Source organism: Schistocerca serialis, chromosome 6 (genome assembly GCF_023864345.2).
Source record: "Schistocerca serialis cubense isolate TAMUIC-IGC-003099 chromosome 6, iqSchSeri2.2, whole genome shotgun sequence".
Classification (NCBI taxonomy): domain Eukaryota; kingdom Metazoa; phylum Arthropoda; class Insecta; order Orthoptera; family Acrididae; genus Schistocerca; species Schistocerca serialis.
Window position 1 is genome coordinate 430,345,731 of NC_064643.1, and position 13,791 is coordinate 430,359,521.

General features: G+C 43.1%; 1 pseudogene; it reads left to right on the forward strand.

Moving 5' to 3' along the window:
- Window positions 1-11,239: 11,239 nt before the first annotated feature.
- On the forward strand, window positions 11,240-11,357 carry LOC126485244 (5S ribosomal RNA; annotated as a pseudogene).
- The last annotated feature ends 2,434 nt before the right edge of the window (window positions 11,358-13,791 follow it).

Below are 13,791 nucleotides of genomic sequence, written 5' to 3' on the forward strand. Positions count from 1 at the left end.
AAACAAGGCCCCGGGAGTAGACAACATTCCATTAGAACTACTGACGGCCTTAGGAGAGCCAGTCATGACAAAACTCTACCATCAGGTGAGCAAGATGTATGAGACAGGCGAAATACCCTCAGACTTTAAGAAGAATATAATAATTCCAATCCCAAAGAAAGCAGGTGTTGATAGATGTGAAAATTACCGAACTATCAGATTAATAAGTCACAGCTGCAAAATACTAACGCGAATTCTTTACAGACGAATCGAAAAACTGGTAGAAGCGGACCTCGGGGAAGATCAATTTGGATTCCGTAGAAATGTTGGAACACGTGAGGCAATACTAACCTTACGACATCTCAGAAGAAAGATTAAGAAAAGGCAAACCTACGTTTCTAGCATTTGTAGACTTAGAGAAAGCTTTTGACAATGTTGACTGGAATACTCTCTTTCAAATTCTAAAGGTGGCAGGGGTAAAATACAGGGAGCGAAAGGCTATTTACAATTTGTACAGAAACCAGGTGGCAGTTATAAGAGTCGAGGGGCATGAAAGGGAAGCAGTGGTTGGGAAGGGAGTGAGACAGGGTTGTATCCTCTCCCCGATGTTATTTAATCTGTATATTGAGCAAGCAGTAACGGAAACAAAAGAAAAATTTGGAGTAGGTATTAAAATTCATGGAGAAGAAACAAAAAATGTGAGGTTCACCGATGACATTGTAATTCTTTCAGAGACAGCAAAATACTTGGAAGAGCAGTTGAACGGAATGGACAGTGTCTTGAAACGAGGATATAAGATGAACGTCAACAAAAGCAAAACGAGGATAATGGAATGTAGTCAAATTAAATCGGGTGATGCTGAGGGAATTAAATTAGGAAATGAGAAAAAGTAGTAAAGGAGTTTGGCTCTTTAGGGAGTAAAATAACTGATGATGGTCAAAGTAGAGAGGATATAAAATGTAGACTGGCAATGGCAAGGAAATCGTTTCTGAAGAAGAGAAATTTGTTAACATCGAGTATAGATTTACGTGTCATCAAGTCGTTTCTGAAAGTATTTGTATGGTGTGTAGCCATGTATGGAAGTGAAACATGGACGATAAATAGTTTGGACAAGAAGAGAATAGAAGCTTTCGAAATGTGGTGCTAGAGAAGAATGGTGAAGATTAGATGGGTAGATCACATAAGTAATGAGGAGGTATTGAATAGAATTGGGGAGAAGAGGAGTTTGTGGCACACCTTGACTAAAAGAAGGGACCGGTTGGTAGGACATGTTTTGCGGCATCAATGGATCACAAATTTAGCCTTAGAGGACAGCGTGGAGGGTTAAAATCGTAGAGGGAGACCAAGAGATGAATACACTAAGCACATTCAGAAGGATGTATGTTGCAGTAAGTACTGGGAGATGAAGAAGCTTGCGCAGGATGGAGTAGCATGGAGCGCTACATGAAACTAGTATCAGGACTGAAGGCCACAACAACAACAACTGTTCAAACGAATAGTAGAAGTCTTTAATGATCTTGATATAAATTTATGAAAGAAATGAATATAGAAACACCAGTTGCACGATCGTTGAACCCCGGATGCTGACGCTTCTTATCCCGTTTACTCAGCTTAAACTTTTAATGAAATACATTCATGCTGTACAGAACTTCTCTCAGACTGTAATTTATTTGGAATTAACTTTTTATATTTTCTATCAGTCAGTTATAACTTCAATGTGCTTACAAGTGTTCTAGTGCTGGTAACTTTAAGAAGCAGGTTCAGTTAAAGGAAATCACCAAATAAAAGATAGGCAACCCAGTATCGACACAGGAAAAGCAAACGACAGGCACAATTCAAGGAACCAACTGGTGGTCAAATAGATCAGCTAAGAAATTACAATGTTCACAACAGACCTATAGGTATCAATAACGAACTAACAGTTCAGACCTGAAAATCCGAAATTTAACTGAAGTTCACGAATCGAAGCTGAAGCTTGCCGCTTCCAAAAGGGATCCACAATTCAGCACAGCGAAACTGGCTTCAACTCTATCGTTATGCCATGTCCCAGATTTGTCTGGCCAGGCTACGTGTGAAGACGAAGTCAGCTACAGATGCAAATTTACCCCAAACATGCCCAGAAACCACTCGCCGGACTCCGTGCCCAAGACTCTTGAGGAAGTGCTGGCCTCATTCGCCGGGCTGACCTCTCATACCGTCCTCCTCGATCATTTACCACTCTCCAACTCGCCACGCCACAACACGCCCCGTTCTCCATCAATAACCTTGAGCAAAGATCTTAGTGGCCTCAAACCAGAGGGACAGCGCATGAAATATCGAGCTAGTGTCTTCAAGAATGCGAAAGGCGACCGCAGCAATCACCCCACGGTCCAATTAGTGATGAATTTGTTCGTTATAGCATTTTTTTGCCATTCCATTTTAATTGAATCACCTGTGGGTAGCTGGTGAATCATTGTAAATTAACTAAACAAACATCGTTTTTTGTCTAGTAACACAAAGTTCAATATGGTTACTGGATAACTTACTGATTCCAAAGATGACAAAGTAAAGACAAACATGATAATATGGCGAAGATAAAGATCTCAACTTCTTACTGCATCGATCCTTGGCTTAATGTGGACCTACTTCCACGACAGTTTTCTACAAATTACGTATGGATTTACACAATTCAACAAATTACAATAATGTGAGGAAACATACCTAGGAATAAAAGTATGTATCAGACTAGAATTTTTCGTCTACTTATGGATTGAGGCCCAAAGTTTTACTTCTATGTAGAATTTGTGATATCATCTAAAAGAGGTGAATAACTGAATCGGCTTTGCCCAATTAATAATACATGTGGGGATTTATAGAATTTCTAGAATTTCTAACTGACTGTGGTTTGCCCCCGTTTTGTCTATGTGTATGATTTCTACATCTACTATGTATTTGCGGATTTTGTTAGAGCAGTTTTCCGCAGAGACTGAATCAGTTTTCTTCAGTCTCCTGCTTCTGCAGATTGACATCCTAGACAACTAACTCATTTGCGCTTTTGAATTTTATTGCCATCTTAATTAAACCGTTTAATGACTTCGAGCTACTCCTCAGCCCTTTCAGTTCGCGATACTTTCTCAATGCAGCACTGTGAGTGCTGCAGTTCACATAAAACAGTTCCACTAACAGCGCACGGTCTCTCTTATCGAAAGCATACTGTTCACTTTTCTTACAGACTTCCAAATGATGATGTGGTTGTTATATCGTCATACAAAGTGTGTACAGCGCCAGATTAGCACCCAGTGTTCATAGCTGTAATTAATTTTTTTCAGTGTAAATCGGTTCCTCAGTACCACATTAGCAAAAGTTCCGCTGCATACCATACTTACAGCCCACACTGGACCTCCATGAGCAGCTGCACTGTAATTATAGCCACCCGGTACTTGATTTGATTTCAAAATATCAATTAAGTACAGTTTGTCCGAAAATAGCAGCCCAATCTCCAGGATTGTCCTGTGTCAAATTAGTATTAATGGAACACCAGCGACTGGAAGAGACATGAAGAACCATGTAACGGCAGAATTGCTAGTGTGCAGGTTTGTTCAGTACCTACTTTCGAGGGTGAGGCGATTCCATCCTTTTGAGGTAATATTGGGAAAAATGCCAGCTCTGTCATGACCGGCTCGTTATCGTACACTATTTGAACGGGTGGCCGGTGTCACGAAATGCAACAGTGCGGCAGAGAAGGAGGCAGCTGCAGCGTTATGCTTGGCGAGCCAGGGCGCTGGATACCGCGCTCGCAACGAGGGAAGGGCGAACTGCTGGTGATTCCTGGCGCGCGGCTCGAGTATTGAGAGCTCCCTGAGACGAAATGAAAAGGAAAGCCAAGCGTGATACGAAAAGCGAGGCGCGACTGTCGAGGACGGGTTGGAGGAGTGGGGGATGGGAGAGGGGCAGGATGGCGCCTGGGACCTGGAGCTGGAGCTGGAGCTGGAGCTGGAATGCCAGCGCCGGTGATGAGGACGCCCCTGCTCCCTGCGCCCACAATGGCGCCGCCCCTAATGAACGCAAAAAATGGCAGCAGCGGCGATTGTTAGCGCGCCGAGGCTCCGGGCGGCGCCAGAGTGGACGGCAAGGCGTGGCATGGCAAGGCAAGGCAGGGCGAGGCAAGGTGAGGCGCAGTCGCTGTTGACACAAAGGCCGCAGTCGATCGCAGCCACGGAAGTGGCGTGGGCAGTAGGCAGAGTACATGATGTAGTAGCAGATACTGACATCACACAGTAGTCGATCAGTCCCGTCATGGTGGCTAAAGTTTAGTGAGTCGTTACAGTTTTACGACTTGACCGATACAGCAGAAGGTAGTGGGTGATATTGTGTTACAGGAATAAATTGTGGCTTAAGATCGCATAGAGCAGGAAACAGAATATCTGTTTATAAACTCGTGTACGAAACTTACTGACAAAGTAAAATTTCGCATAATGTGTTACTGCCAAATAGCAGAGCTCCATGAATGGCTATGGTGTAGTACTGAAGGTAATTGAAAGAAACATGCGAAAAGTAGGGACATGGTTCCTAATAGCGCGCCGGTTGTTCCGTCCTTGCCTACCAATAGGTCTGTGCCGGTCGACAGATTGCGTGTCCTGCATCACTGGGAGAACGGCGGTGGCACTCAGGATGGTTGTTAGTTGGGGTACCGAGGAGCGATAACAAGTAAGTGCAGGCTGTACATGGGGCAGGAAATAAAGGAACGTGGGTGTGACAAGTGGAGCTACAGTTGTCGGTGTTCCGTGACTGACGTGGGGATTTGCGGTGATCACTGTGGTTCGGTCTGTGGAGATTCTTAGTCACTGCTTTCAGAGAGTAGCGTAGCCCATTTAGCATAGACACGATGGCATGTTGCCTTTGATTGAACGTGGTAAATGGGAGATGTTGCCCGTTCTGTGGTACAGATGGGTCGAGTCAAGAGACTGCTATGTGATAGGCTTCCTGTGTAGTTCTGTACTGAACTGAATTTGCTGCTCTGAACTGACATTACTCATCGCTTATTGTCACTCTGTTCTGACTCAAACTTTTGGGCGGTATAGTTGATTATTGCCTTGTAGCACCCTAAGCATTACAGAACGCACATAGTGGAACAGACGTTATTGGTGATTGTTTGCCTATCGGTTTAGTGTGTATACGTTGGTGCGAGTATAAAGACCACAGTATGGTGATGTGGTGATTGGGTTATAGTGGACGTTTGGTATCAAATAATTTGTGGCTAACTGTGGAGTCAAATCGTGTCATCCGACCCCAAGCGAATTTTTCTGTATTCTGCTGGGCAGCAGGAAATCTGTATCACACAGTAACTTTATTTCAGATGAACGTTAGATGTAGTAACTAACAGTTATCTGTGTGTACAATAAACGGCAACGCCCATAGAAGTAACGGCAGTTAGATGAGTGGAAATCTACCACGCTGGTGACAAAATATGCAACTGCATGAGCAACTTCGTCGATGTTTGCAAGTTACGTAAATGTTTGTTTTGTATCTTTATGTCCTAAGTTAATGAGCTTTTAATATAACTACTTAGTGAATTAGATTGTAGTTTTGGATTTTAGTAATGGTATTGTTGGTTTCATATTTTAATAACTCTGTTACTGGTATTCACGAAATTTCCAAATAAGACCCTCAGTAGAAATATATAATATAGAGATTAGCGGACATAAAGCGACTAGTAAAGTATGAAAGGTTCACATTAAAATACTAGCTGGGCTCGTTTTGGAGCCATACATGTCCTGTTAGTACTACTGCGTTGTCATATGGGATAACCTATATGTTTGGAAATAAGTGTTAGAGAACCCATCGGATGTTGCTGTCGAACTAAAATGGAGATGAAGCATCGTAGACTTTAATGTCTTTCTGTAACAGCTTGTTCCCCAAAACTGTTTCTGTTCTGGATACTAATTGTATTGGTCTTCTACGAAGGTTTTATTATGTGGGTTTCGTGACTTACCAAATAAATGTAATATTAATGTTTTAATAAATGTCACTCTTTACTCATTTTTGGAGATTAATTGGAGTAGTTGAAGTTCCACGGAGGGCAGTGGATTCTCTGCAACTTGCTCCCATTCAGACCACAAGGCTGGTAAGGAGTTCTTGTGGTTGAAACCAGCGCGGTTGACAACTGCTGGATGTTGGGTGACGATACTCACCGTCAAGCGTTACTGCAACCCCGCCCCCCTCCGCCCTCCGGCTGCGACCTGGTCGCTAGTGCATGTGGAAGCGCTGAAATACGTCTCCCCTATGCATCCCACATGTGCTCGGAGGGGTTTAAGTGGGAAGAACGTGCGAGCCAGTTTATTCGCCGAATATCCTCTCAGGAACTCCTCTGTCTGTGCAGTTCGATAGAGTCACGCACAGTCATCCATAAAAAAGAAGTCATGGCTGAATAGGCCTCGAAAAGACGCACACGTCGGAGGAGTATGTGTCACGATACCGCTGACTGGTGGCTGTACCGTGTTCGAAGATTTGGAGGTAAGTATTACCACGTTAACATCATGCTTCCTCACAAACAAAAAAAAACCTGGACCGCAAGAACGATCATGTACGACAACGATTGACGTACACTCATATGTGCAGCGGTGGCAAGACATAATGAACCTAGGTACACAGTTTAACATGAACGTCTTGGTGACCTTATCAGGCGATTTAATTATTTTCTTAAAATCGCGAAATATGTATTCAAATGGCTGTTCTTCTTGCCTGAAGAGGTACATTGACTCAAAGATAACCGTGTTTCGACAGTTGGATATCAATGCAGGATATTATATCATTGTGGACAGAAGATGTCGGACTTCTACATCCTTACAGGAAGCTTCAGAACACTTCGTCGCCTGGATATTTTGAAGTCCAACAGGTAGGAGGCAGCAATAATGCTATGTCAATTCTGTCCCATTTTCAGTTGGAAATGACCTTGAAGGTGATCTTGTGATAGCAACATGATCAGAAAGGCATGCATGACATCATTAATGACCTTGAACTGAACCCATCATCGTCCTCACCAGTGACATTACCAATAATAAAATTGATCAATCAATTAATCACTAAGATAAATAAAAATAAATTTCAGCTCTCTTAATTGTTCGCTACAGCCTACATAGTCATCTTGAGAGATTCAGCAACTGTTCTGAAATGTAAGGTAATTCTCATTTATAGATTCATCTCAGCTGCAAATTTTTAATTAGAATATAGTTTTAGATCTTTGTGCATCATATTCAGATCTACAACAAAGTAAAACTAGATAAGTACCATCTAACATTTCACAATAAGTAGAAAAGAAAACAACAGTACGTAAATGGAGAATTTACATACGTTGTTGTGTCCGCAACCCATGTTGTCTACTCAGAACCGCATATCAGAATACTGTGTTTTGCCACTGCGGTCAAAGGTTTAAATATGTATATGCTGGAGTTGGGGGAGAGGAGGGAAGGGGTAATGGAGTGAGGCTGACTGGGAGGGGGAGGGGTTGGGGAGAGAAAATAGGAGGGGGTTGTGGGGAAGTAATGAGGTTAACAACAGGGGTCGTGCTAACATTGTAGAATGTATAAGTATGTAGAAGTATCTCGTTTAAATACTAAAATTTTAGAACAATGGGTATGTAAAATGTAAATGGCATAGAATAATGAAATTTTGTAAACTGGAGTGAAGGAGACCGAGAATGGTTGGGTTGGGTTGTTTGGGGGAAGGGACCAAACAGTGAGGTCATCGGTCTCATCGGATTAGGGGAGGACGGGGAAGGAAGTCGGCCGTGCCCTTCCAAAGGAACCATCCCGGCATTTGCTTGGACTGATTTAAGGAAATCACGGAAAACCTAAATCAGGATGGCCGGACACGGGATTGAACCGTCGTTCTCTCGTCCTCCCGAATACGAGTCCAGTGTGCTAACCACTGCCACCTCGCTCGATCGGAGATCGGGAGTGGGCAAAGAAGGTAAGTAAGAAGCAAGGGAGGAATGGTGGCAGTGATGCTATGGGTGTGATAAAGTAGTAGATTATAAGAGTGTATGTAAAGTAGTGAAAACTGGACTCTTATCTTAAGATATTAAAAGTGAGAAACTTTGAAAATATAGTTACGAGGCCGTACTCTAAAACAATAGAAACAAAAATTGTATAACATTTCTTTCGTTAAAATATGAAAGCATAGGTCTATAACAATAGGTTTATAAATAGTGAAATGCACAGATGTCGCTATTTTTTTACGCTTTTGAGTAATTAGTCTTACGAAATGTTTGATGCAGTGCGACACGAATTCTTCCCCGGTGTCAACGTAGAGCAGAAATTAAAAACTACATTCTCAACTGCTTACTCAGTGTATTCCAATCTCTATCGTCCTCAGCAGTTTTCCCATTGTCCGTGTTTCACTACCATACAATGATGTGCTTCGAATGCACATTCAGCCGGCCGCGGTGGTCTAGCGGTTCTGGCGCTGCAGTTCGGAACCGCGGGACAGCTACGGTCGCAGGTTCGAACCCTGCCTCGGGCATGGGTGTGCGTGATGTCCTTAGGTTAGTTAGGTTTAAGTAGTTCTAAGTTCTAGGGGACTTATGACCTAAGATGTTGAGTCCCATAGTGCTCAGAGCCATTGGAACCATTTTTTTTAATGCAAATTCTCAGAAATTTGTTCCTCAAATTAAGGCCTATGATTGATATTAAGAGACCTCTCTTGGCCAGCAATGCCCTTTTTGCTAGTGCTAGACTTCTTTTTATGTTCTTCTACGTGTGGTCGAGTGGTTATAGGCGCTTCAATCTGGAACCGCGTGACCGCTACTGTCGCAGGTTCGAATCTTGCCTCGGGCATGGATGTGTGTGATGTCCTTAGGTTAGTTAGGTTTAAACAGTTCTAAGTTCTAGGGGACTGATGACCTCAGATGTTAAGTCCCATAGCGCTCAGAGCCATTTGAACCATTTTTTTGTCCTCCTTCTTTCGTCAGTCCTGGGTTATTTTGCTGCCTAGGTGGCAGAGTACCGTTCTTCCATGTACTCTGTGATGCCCAATTCTGATGTTAAGTTTCTTGCTGTTCTCATCTCTGCTACTTCTCATTACTTTCATGTTTCTTCGATTTACTCTCAGACCATATTCTGTGGTCTATAGAATGTTCATGCCATTCAGAAAATCCGCATTTCTTCCTCACTCTCACTGAGGATAGCTGTGTATCAGCGAAACATAGATATCCTTTCACCCTTCGTTTTAATCCCACTCTTGATTCTTTCCTTTATTTTCATCATTGGCTCTTTGATGTGTAAATAGCATAGCAGTGGCGAAAGACTACATCCCTACCTTACACCTTTGGTAATCTGAGCACTTCGTTCTTGGTCTTCCTCACCTATTGTTCCCTCTTGGTTCTTGTACATATTGTTAATTACCCATATTTCCCTATAGATTACCCCAAATTTTCTCAGAATTTCTAACATCGTGCACTAAGTGACATTGCCGAACGCTTTTTCCAGCTCGACAAATTCTATGATCTTTTCCTGATTTTTCTCGGCCTTGATTCCATTATCAATCGCAACTTCATAGCTGCCTCTGGAGCTTTTCCCTTTCCTAAAGCCACAATGAACCTCGTCCAAATTAGTCTGCCAAAATGAACATCATCTAAATTAGTCTCAACTCTTTTCCATTCTTCAGTATATTAGTCTTGTCAGTAACTTGGGTGCATGAGTTGTTAAGCTAATTGTGCGCTACTTCCGCACCTGTTGGCTTTCACCCTCTTCGGAAGTGTGTGGTTGCCGTTTTCCGAAAGTTTGATAGTACGTCACCGGCCTCATATATTCCACACGTCAACATTTCGTTGTCAATTTTCCCAATGATTTCAGAAATTCTGTTGGGGTGTTATCTTCGCTTCTGCCTTATTTGAACTTAAGCCGTCCAAAGCGGTTTTAAATTCTGATCCTAATACTGTATCGCCTATCCGTTTCCTGTCTTCTCCCGTTTCTTCCGCCATCATGTCACGGAGGCCTTCAGTTCACTCCTTCCACCTATCTGCTCTGTCCTCAGCATTTAACAGTGGAATTCACATTCTTACTGTTAACGCCCTTTCTTTTAATTTCACCGACTATTGACTATTCTATATGCTGAGTCGTTATTTCCTACAAACATTTCTTTTTCGATTTTTTCGCCTTCGCTTCCCTGCCCTTCCCATTTATTTCATTCTTCAGTGACTTGTATTTCCGTATTTCTGAGTTTTCCTGACTGTCTTTGTACTTCCTTCTTTCGTCGATCAACAGAAGTATTTCTTCTGTTGTCCTTTATTCGCATTTTTCTTCCTTGTAGCTACGTAATCTAACTGAAATCGTCCCGTATCTCCGACCTCGTAACCACAAAAGGGAACTGTATCTAACAACAAGAAAGAGTAATGACCCAGAAACAGCAAAATATTATAAAAACTACTGTGCTACATTAAGAAAGTTTATTAAAAAGTGCAGAAGCATGTGCATCATGTCTGAGATTATAACCTCTGACAACAAAATCAAAACAATTTGGAATATTATTACAAGGGAGACAAGACAACCAAGAGTACAGGATGACGGTATCACCATCAAAGCCAATGGAAACTTGATAAACAACATGCCGGAAGTCGAAAACATTTTGAATAATCATTTTTGAAATGTTGTAATGAAAATAGGATCTAAATGTTCTTTCGAAGAAGCAAGGCTGTTAATGGAAGAGACCTTACCCACACCATTTGACACAATTGAAATTCCACCCACCTCTCCTTCTGAAATTAGGAAGATAATAAACTCTCTCATGCATAGAAGCTCACATGGAATTGATGGCACTTCTGGCGGGATAATAAAAGCTTGTTGCCAAGAAATAAGTGGGATTCTCAGCCACATATGTAATAGCTCTCTGAAGCAGGGCATTTTTCCAGATAGTCTGAAGTATGCCATTGTTAAACTACTGCATAACAAAGGGGATACGACTGATGTCAACAACTACCGCCCAATCTCTCTTCTGACTGCCTTATCCAAAATCCTTGAAAAAGTAATGTATTGTAGAGTAGCTTCACACCTTTATAAAAATAAAGTTTTAACAAAATGTCAGTTTGGTGTCCAGAAGGGTTTCTCAACGGAAAATACTATATATACTTTCACTAATGAAATGTTAAATGCTCTGAGTAACCGGAAATCACCCGTTGGGATTTTTTGTGATCTATCACTGTGTAAATCATCTAGATAAGCTCAAGCACTGTGGTATGAATGGGACAGTTCTCAAATGGTTAAAATCATATCTAACTGGAAGAGTGGGCAACGGCCTTGCCGCAGTGAATACACCGGTTCCCGTCAGATCACCGAAGTTAAGCGCTGTCGGGCGTGACCTGTACTTGGATGGGTGACCATCCGGGACGCCACGTGCTGTTGCCATTTTTCGGGGTGCACTCAGCCTCGTGATGCCAACTGAGGAGCTACTCGACCGAATAGTAGCGGCTCCGGTCAAATAAAACCATCGTAACGACCGGGAGAGTGGTGTGCTGACCACACGCCCCTCCTATCCGCATCCTCATCTGAGGATGACACGGCTGTCGGATGGTCCCGATGGGCCTCTTGTGGCCTGAAGACGGAGTGTTTTAACTGGAAGAGTGCAGAAAGTTGAAATAAACGGTTCACATAATAAGCAAAAAACTGATGATATCTCAAACTGGGGAACAATCAAGAATGGGGTGCCACAAGGTTCGGTCTTGGGTCCTCTGCTGTTCTTAATATATATTAATGACTTGCCATTCTATATTCATGAAGATGCAAAGCTGGTACTTTTGGCCGATTATACAAGTATAGCTATCACACCCGACAGACAAGAATTAACTGGTGAAATTGTAAACTATGTTTTTCAGAAAAATCATTAAGTGGTTTTCTGCAAATGGGCTCTCATTAAACTTTGACAAAACACAGTATATACAGTTCCACACAGTAAATGGAATGACCTTATTAATAAGGATAGACTTCGATCAGAAATCGGTAGCTAAGGTAGAATATTCAAAATTTCTAGGTGTATGCATTGATGAAGGGTTGAACTGGAAAAAACACACTGAGGATCTGCTGAAACATTTGAGTTCAGCTACTTATGCTATTAGGGTCATTGCAAATTTTGGCGATATACATCTGAGTAAATTAGCTTCTGCTTTCGTATAGCATCATATTCTAGGGTAACTCATCTTTAAGTAAAAGAGTGTACATTGCACAAAAGCGTTTAACCAGAATAATTGCTGGAGCTCATCCAAGATCATCCTGCAGACACTTACTTAAAGAGCTAGAAATCTTCAATGTAGCTTCACAATATATATATTCACTTATGACATTTGTTATTAACAATCCGAACGAATTCAAAAGTAATAGCAGTGTAGATGCCTACAACACTAGGAGAAAGGATGATCTTCACTACTCAAGGTTAAATCTAACTTTGGCTCAGAAGGGGGTAAATTATGCTGCCACATAAATCTATGGTCACTTACCTAATAGCATCAAAAGTCTGACAGATAGCCATATAGCATTTAAAAGGAAAGTAAAAGAATTTCTTAATGGCAACTCCTTCTACTCATTAGATGAATTTTTGGATATAGGAAGTGGGTAATTTCCCAACCTCACACAAAAAATAAATGAAAATAAAAAAATATAAAATAAAAAAATATTGAGTGTCATGTAATATTTTGTCTATTGTAATATCTTGTATAGACAGCTTTTATTAAACTGACACGTTCCACATCATTACAAAGTATCGTATTCATGATCTATGGAAGAAGTACTAATCTACACTCCTGGAAATGGAAAAAAGAACACATTGACACCGGTGTGTCAGACCCACCATACTTGCTCCGGACACTGCGAGAGAGCTGTATAAGCAAAGATCACACGCACGGCACAGCGGACATACCAGGAACCGCGGTGTTGGCCGTCGAATGGCGCTAGCTGCGCAGCATTTGTGCACCGCCGCCGTCAGTGTCAGCCAGTTTGCCGTGGCATACGGAGCTCCATCGCAGTCTTTAACACTGGTAGCATGCCGCGACAGCGTGGACGTGAACCGTATGTGCAGTTGACGGACTTTGAGCGAGGGCGTATAGTGGGCATGCGGGAGGCCGGGTGGACGTACCACCGAATTGCTCAACACGTGGGGCGTGAGGTCTCCACAGTACATCGATGTTGTCGCCAGTGGTCGGCGGAAGGTGCACGTGCCCGTCGACCTGGGACCGGACCGCAGCGACGCACGGATGCACGCCAAGACCGTAGGATCCTACGCAGTGCCGTAGGGGACCGCACCGCCACTTCCCAGCAAATTAGGGACACTGTTGCTCCTGGGCTATCGGCGAGGACCATTCGCAACCGTCTCCATGAAGCTGGGCTACGGTCCCGCACACCGTTAGGCCGTCTTCCGCTCACGCCCCAACATCGTGCAGCCCGCCTCCAGTGGTGTCGCGACAGGCGTGAATGGAGGGACGAATGGAGACGTGTCGTCTTCAGCGATGAGAGTCGCTTCTGCCTTGGTGCCAATGATGGTCGTATGCGTGTTTGGCGCCGTGCAGGTGAGCGCCACAATCAGGACTGCATACGACCGAGGCACACAGGGCCAACACCCGGCATCATGGTGTGGGGAGCGATCTCCTACACTGGCCGTACACCACTGGTGATCGTCGAGGGGACACTGAATAGTGCACGGTACATCCAAACCGTCATCGAACCCATCGTTCTACCATTCCTAGACCGGCAAGGGAACTTGCTGTTCCAACAGGACAATGCACGTCCGCATGTATCCCGTGCCACCCAACGTGCTCTAGAAGGTGTAAGTCAACTACCCTGGCCAGCAAGA